Below are 7693 nucleotides of genomic sequence, written 5' to 3' on the forward strand. Positions count from 1 at the left end.
TGGTCAAAACCTTTGGGAGATTATATAATGAATTTTACAACCAAAAGAAGTATTGTACAAGAAAGCGGAGTCCGGAGAGCACACGAGGTGCCCACGAGGCAGGGGGTGCCCAGGGGGTTTGTGTGTCCTAATATTACTTTTGTTGACTACAGTTGAAGCTTTAGCATGATCCTTTATTCTAACAGGAAAAGGTGGCTTCTCAATATAAGCAGCAGGAACAACATGATCATTAAAGGTGATAGTCTTTTCTTCAACTTTAATAGGTGCAACTACTTTTACTTCAGTGGGAGGATTATACTTAAACCACTTCTCCTTTGGGAGATCAACATGAGTAGCAAAGGATTCACAGAAAGAAGCTACTATCTCAGAGTCAAGTCCATATTTAATGCTAAATTCACGGAAAGCATCGGTATCCATAAAAGATTTAACACAATCAAACTTAGGTGTTATACCTGACTCCTTACCTTCGTCGAGGTCCCAATCTTCAGAGTTGCATTTGATTCTTTCCAATAAATCCCATTTGAATTCAATAGTCTTCATCATAAATATCCAGTACAAGAAGTATCGAGCATGGAGCGATTACTGAGAGGAAGCCGAGCATAAAATTTTTGAATAATCATTTCTCTTGAGAGCTCATGATTGGGGCATGAATATAACATTGACTTAAGCCTCCCCCAAGCTTGAGCGATGCTTTCTCCTTCGCGAGGCCAAAAATTATATATATGATTACGATCATGATGAACAAGATGTATAGGATAAAACTTCTAATGAAATTCCAATTTCAATCACTTATAGTCCCATGATCCCATATCATCACATAGCCTATACCATGTCAATGCATCTTCCTTCAAAGATAAAGGGAAGACCTTCTTGATAACATCCTCGGGCATACCTACAAGCTTAAATAATCCACAAACTTCATCCACATAGATTAAGTGTAAATCGGGATGCAATGTTCCATCTCCTGCAAAAGGATTAGCTAGCAGTCTCTCTATCATACCTGAAGGAATTTTAAAGTAAACATTTTCAGTAGGTTCAGTAGGTTGAGGAGCAACTCTTTGCTCTACTGGTCGGGATGAAGATACCCCAAACAAGCCCCTCAAAGGATTATGTTCCATAGTAACAAGTGACAGTAAATTTCAGCACACTATATAAATTTTTTCTTACCAAATTCCACCTACCAAAGGCGCTTCACTCCCCGGCAACGGCGCCATAAAAGAGTCTTGATGACCCACTAGTGTAGGGGATCTATAGTAGCCTTTTTGATAAGTAAGAGTGTCGAACCCAATGAGGAGCAGAAGGAAATGATAAGCAGTTTTCAGTAAGGTATTCTCTGCAAGCACTGAAATTATCGGTAACAGAGAGTTTTGTGATAAGGTAATTTGTAACGAGTAGCAAGTAATAAAGGTAAATAAAGTGCAGCAAGATGGCCCAATCTTTTTTGTAGCAAAGGACAAGACTGGACGAACTCTTATATAAAGGAAAGCGCTCCCGAGGACACATGAGAATTACCGTGAAGTTAGTTTTCATTACAAGAAATATGTCAACTTATGAGCCTCACTATTGGTCTCTGAAAGGTCATAGTTTTTCATTTGCGACCTTTTTGTGACAAAAACAGAAGGTCAAAAGCTGTCGGTCATAAACTGAAATTAACGACCTTCTATGTGAGAAGGTCGTAGATGTTTTTGACCAAAATAGAAGGTTGTTAAACCCATGACCTTTTATTTTGGTCACTGGCTGTCTGCTCAGGCCACGCCAGATCCAACGTGCCAATCTGATGTGGCAAAATTGCGACCAATTGAAAAGGTCACTGACAAGATTCAGCCCGGTCCGATTAGGTGTTTTACATGGGCCGAGCCCAACAATTCAGCCTATTTGTTGTTTTTTCCTATGCTTTGATTAGCTACATGGGCCTGGCCCAACAATTTGGCTTTCATGAGCTTCTTCCATTTTTTTGGGCCTCATCCTTTTTGCAATCTACTTCCTTTTTTATTTTCTGAGATTTTATTTTGTTTCATTTCTTAAACGGTCCAGTGCTTTTTGGGCTGTGGCCTTCTTCAGCCCAATTATTTGTCCGGCATTAGATCTCAGCCTTTTGGACCAGCCTCTAGCCCAGTTACACACACACACGTACATCCAACATTATTTCATATTCAAATCAAGAAAATTCCATATCAAATTCAAATCATCCATCGCATCACATCAGGTTTACATAACAAATCATCTCAGGAATACATTTCCTTACACAGGAATATAGAAGGAACAGAGGGAATATGCAATAAGACAATTATGGCACATCCTACAACTTGCCATCCTACAACAAGAATTATATAACAGGAAGAACTTGCTCTCTCTCGTGAGACTTGCTCCAGCTGCGACAACTTGCCATCCTACAACAAGAAGTATATAACAATGAACTTCAAGAACATTACAGGAGCTAAACGCCCAATCAACGTGAAGTGCTCAAAAATGCCTTAGCTAGCATGCATTCAAAATTTAGACACTTGACATAGCCTCATCAAGCATGCAATAAATTATAGAAAGTAAACGAGGACCAGACTTTACAATTACAGACACATCCATCAATCCATGAGGCAAAATCATGTGAATCCAAAAGGAGAGGCAGGAAGGGATACCAATTTTGATCCAGAGGGTACATGAGTGTGGCCTTCTTCCGGAAGAGGTTGGCCCTAACGCACCTTGTATGAGAGGCGCTGGGAGCTCATAGATTGTCCTGGTCAATGAGCAGGTCCTCGCATCCGGTCATACTGCTAGCCTGGGGAACAGGAAAAATGAAAGGAACAATTTAGACTTGGTATTAACGAACAAAGACTGTAATCAATAGCAGATTAAGCACCAATTTTCTTGGATGCAAGGAGAAGAACGAGCAAAACAGCACAGAGATGTGGGACAATGCTGTACCTGTAGATGATGTTCGCAGCCAAGGAAGACATGGGGCCAGCCTTAAATGTGCGCGTGCTTCACCGGTGCATGCATCACCATAGCAGCCAAGCAAGTAGACATCATCGACATCTACTCACCGCTTTCCTGGCAATGGAGAAAGAGTCAAACAAAAAAGTATTAGACCATGATATGACACCAGACCATAGATTAGTAGCTTTAAATCACAAAGTATATCCACAACACCATAAAATAGTCCCAAACCCATGTTATTTGAGTATATCGCATGTAGTTTATTTTCATGAGTCCAGAAACATGGAAGGGTTCAATACAGTCCTAATATACATTCATATTACAGTAGCTCTATAAGTCCAGAAATATGTTGTATATGCATGATAAGTCCAGAAACCCCAGTGCTATTTATTTACTGGTTTTACTGAATCACACACATTACTGCCCTTATTTGAAATCTCTCGCATGAATCTAGGTGCAGGGTAGATGCCTTTTTTATATGTTCTACATTACTACCCCAAGAAACATTGGCTTTGAACGCTTGTGCCAACTCGTTTATCAACAGACATATTCTAGCAGAGAGGCACTCTGATTTGCCTGTGTGGATCTAAACAATTCCCCTCGCTCTACGAGAAGCTACCGAATAAACAGTTTCACACATCTGTTGATTGGTTTTGATACTCATAACAAAAGGATGCAGCATATAAACAGCAGCCACAACACAACTACAACGCGGCTCAAATTTCAAAGTTGTTGTGATGTGCCTGTAGCATGCTGCCTAAGCAACGACAATGCATAGTGGTACAGCCGAGAGATCAGTAGCATCAACACGTTTAGCCCTACTTGGATCACACGCCCACGTACAGGCCCCAGAGACAATTCAACTAAATTGGCCAGGTTCGAGCAGAGCACAAAGTCAAAGACAAAGTATATATCAGTGCCTACAATCTTCAGTTCAGTACACATCTCTTTAGAACAGAGTAATATTCAAAATTCATATATCAGTATGTATTCAGAATTGAACCACCAACGACAGCTTTACTAAATCTCTTTAGTAGAGAGTAAACGCCAGCAAACTAATTTCATCTCGAAGGTTAGTTTTGCAACAGCAACAAGCATTAAACACGCTACTCTTGTTACTATAGTGCAGTTCAGTACTATAGTTCAGTACCATATGCCTACAATCAGACACAAGCTTCAGTACAGTCAAAGTATAATTACAAATAGGATTAAGAATCAAAGTTGTTACTCATGGGATCGTGGCACAGAGCGTTCAGTAAAGAGTATAACACAAGCTACACTTATAAACACAAGCTTCAGTTCAGTGCAGAAATAAACAAGCCTCAGATTGTGAGCAGCAGTGTTAGATTGTTTACCTTCAGAGTTCTTCTCCCACCTCCACATCCTTCACAAAGCCACCCTCCACCTGACCAAATCAAGCTTTCAGTTCAATAATCAACACCATTCACCTCTTCATCCTCACTATTTCTGCCCAGACACAGTCACATGAACAACATTCAGCTACACAGAAAGGAGACAAATCGATCCGGGATGAACAAGGTACTAGGATACATTACCTCATGCCGTCCACGGGGACGCACTTGTCGTGGCACGTGCATTATCAAATGGGATGAACCCCCCAATGAACTCCAGGACAACGTCCTCACTGGCGTTGGCCTTGGCGGCCACCATCCAAGTCGCGCACGCCCTCGCCATCAGGGGCGGCGAGCTCCTGGGCCTCCTCTGCCAGCGCGCCCTGGTCGGACTCGTCGCCGCGCTCGTCGTCCTGGTTAATTGCATGCACACAATGACCACCACTATCACAATATGATGTTTATACAATATCTTAAGTGATCTTAAATAGCTAGCAACAAAGTCTACTGCAACATCTCAGTCAATTAAATCACATATGATTGTGGGACTTTGATTAACCAAAACAGTGAAAATCAATCTATTGTAAGACAAAATAATGCTCATTTAACAAAATATCAACACCAAGCACTCATTCAACTGCACCAAATTAACAGTGCCATAATTTGTATGGTTAATGTTCAAACACACATGTGAAATCATATTGTCAAATGCATGCACATATACCACTAATATCTTTGCAGCAACATTTGCCTGCCATTTTACACATTAAATTAGATTAAGCATGTGAAGCAGTTAGACATGCATCTCCATTTTCACGACAGAGAATGGTAGAAGAAAACAAAATTTACCAGGTTACTGACAGGCAGCAAAGCAAGCAAGCGAGCAAGCAAAACCCTGCAACTCACTGTTGCAGATGCCGTCATCCTTCTTGTGGGTGTAGCGGCCGGCCTCAGGCATCATCGCGGCCAGGAGGAACCCGCCGCCAGAGCAGACAAGGGGTGTGGGGCAGGAAGCGCTCCAACTCCAAGGCGGCCACGCGCAGGGCGGGGGCTCCTCCAATGGAGCGCGCGGGGCGACGGAGCCGTGCGCGCCTGGACTCCATGTCTGAAGGAGCATGGAACATGGTGTCAACATTCCCCTTCTACCTCTCACTGCCAATTGGTGCCTGCCAAATAAATTCAAATCCTTGAGTTGACAGTTACCCATGTTGCTCAGTTTCTTGGTTCAAACAAGCTAAGGTAAAACCATCTGAACTATGTAAGCCTGAATTATGTAAGCTCAACCCTTAACAGATACATCTCCCAGACTAACCAAGGATTTGAGTTCTTATTTCAGCCAGATTATCTAACCAAGGTAGCTGCAGTGGTTCAGTTTAATCTTGAACCAGTTAACAGTTTCAATGTAGTTAGTCTTTCAGTAAGTAGAAGCTAGTGAAGTACAGCAATGAGCAATCACCTCCATGGCTACCAGATTCCATAATACTAGTTGCTTTACGGAGGTGCTGGTGTAGCTAATCTCTGGTGGAAGCATTACACCTCAAAGGATACTTCAGCAAACAGAGACCACACTTTACATTTGAATCCGCGGGAATTTTAACACATATACAGGTACTCATATTAGACATAGTTTATTATCTCTAGATGAAAAACCCTTTTCCTCGATGTTTATGTACAAGGACAGCACAATTCTAGTAGACTTACTGAGATAATCATCGCTAGATATGGAATTACTTTGATCGATCTGCTTGTTCAAGGCGGGGCAGTTGAGGAAGGCCGTCGTCTCCAGCATGCACGGCTTAATGTCGCCGCCAAACTTCTTTGAGTTTATGTACAGCCCAGCTTTCCGACCAATCCTGCTATATCAATTACAAGTGTGAATTTTTATGCAGTAGCAAAGGCTGACTACTCAGTGACCACTCACAATCAGTACTCTGTCTATAACAAATGCCTACAGGAGCAACACGATAATGCGTGGGCAAACAAGCAATGCGAGAGAAATGAATCATCTGAACCAAACATCTGGAGAAAAGAGCACGGCATATGGTGATGTTTTACTAGCTAGTGTAGCGTAGGAGCAACAGAGTTCCTCCAACAACCGTGAAGTGCGAAATTTTCTTTCAAAGAAACAGTGTGGCACTGCCTAATCTGGGAGAAACCGAGTTCCTTCAATAACCGTGAACCGCGAAATTTCCCTTTCAAAGAAACAGAGTAGGTATTATATATGCCACGCAAAGATGCACCGAATTTGTTGGCCATCACGGCAGTAGAACAGCGGGCACCACATCATCTAAGGAACAAACACGTCATCAGACGGAAATAGCGGCGTGTGCTCATCTATCCCTGCGCTACCATTTGGTGAAACTTGACTTATGCTGAGACGAATCTAGTAGTCGAACAGTTTGCGTGCGTGCGCCCGGAGCAGGGGCGGATCTAGTAGTCAAAAGAAAATCACAACAGATGGATGGTACGTATTTCTGTTACCTTGCCTTGATCTGACCGCCGCTGCAGATTCACCACGCCGAACCGGAGTCAACCTGCGATAATGGGAGGGAAAGGGTTAGGATTTTTGGCGTTGCTGTTCTAGGCGGTTCAGAGGAGAGAGGCGACACGGAGGAGAGGGAGGAGGGAGGGGATGGGGTGGGAGTGGCGGGAGGGAGCACAGGCTAGTGGGGGAAGATGCGAGCGGGGCGAAGCTTACCTGCGCCGTCGTCTGGTCGCCGAGGTTTCTCCGCCGCCGTGCCGCTCTCCCGCACCGCACGGGATCATAGTGCGCGGGTCGGCCCGGATTGCCATCGACCGGATCTCGGCCACCGCCGGGGGCGCGAGCGCGAGCAGGGCGAGGGCGAGTGCGGCAAGGAGCGCCGCGGCGTGCGGCGGTGCGGTGGCGGCCATCGAGGTGGTTGGTGCGATCTTGGTGGAGGGGACGGGGAGAGGGCGGAGACGGTGAGATTTGGGATTTGGTGGGCATGCGGTCGCGTGATTTGTCGGTAAAGGCAGGCGACGGGCTGAGGGCTCCTCGCCGTCGACGGGCTGAGGGTCGGCCAAGGTGAGGGGCGGCGGTTAGGGTTTCGGCGAGCGGGTGCGGGTGCGGGATTGGAATGGTGGTGAGTGGGTGCGTGGGGATTGCGGGTACGATGGGGAGTGGGGGCGTGGGTGAGAGGGTGAGGGGTGAGGGCTGTCCTTGGATTCGGGAGCATTGGACGGTGTCTGAGGCATGATCCGCTTTTGGACCAATCAAAACGCAGCAAGAAATTTGAAGACTTTATGACCATCTAAATTGATCTTAATCGATTAAAGATAAGTTATTTCATGAATTCATTTTTTATTTTTTGAGTGCTCAAAATGAATTTTATTGTAAAGGATCAACCAAATATTTGTTCAAATAATCTCATATTGTGTATAAGGAT

The 7693-nt window shown here is 44.2% G+C and overlaps 1 long non-coding RNA gene across 7 annotated transcripts; it reads right to left on the reverse strand.

Moving 5' to 3' along the window:
- Nucleotides 1–2131: 2131 nt before the first annotated feature.
- Nucleotides 2132–7439, reverse strand: LOC125552961 (uncharacterized). 7 transcript variants are annotated; one of them, XR_015600069.1, is made up of 9 exons: nt 6985–7439; nt 6768–6820; nt 6018–6142; nt 5136–5452; nt 4491–4699; nt 4290–4401; nt 2923–3048; nt 2637–2776; nt 2132–2390 (listed from the first exon to the last, which is right to left on the reverse strand). It is a non-coding gene; the product is annotated as an uncharacterized LOC125552961 (long non-coding RNA). The 7 variants fall into 7 exon arrangements; XR_015600068.1 differs by having other exon boundaries at nt 5988–6142; XR_015600070.1 differs by having other exon boundaries at nt 6018–6139; nt 6985–7437.
- Between the last annotated feature and the right edge of the window lie 254 nt (nt 7440–7693).

Source organism: Triticum urartu, chromosome 1A, assembly GCF_056163025.1.
Source record: "Triticum urartu cultivar PI428250 chromosome 1A, HENAU_Tu73, whole genome shotgun sequence".
NCBI classification, from domain to species: Eukaryota; Viridiplantae; Streptophyta; class Magnoliopsida; order Poales; family Poaceae; genus Triticum; species Triticum urartu.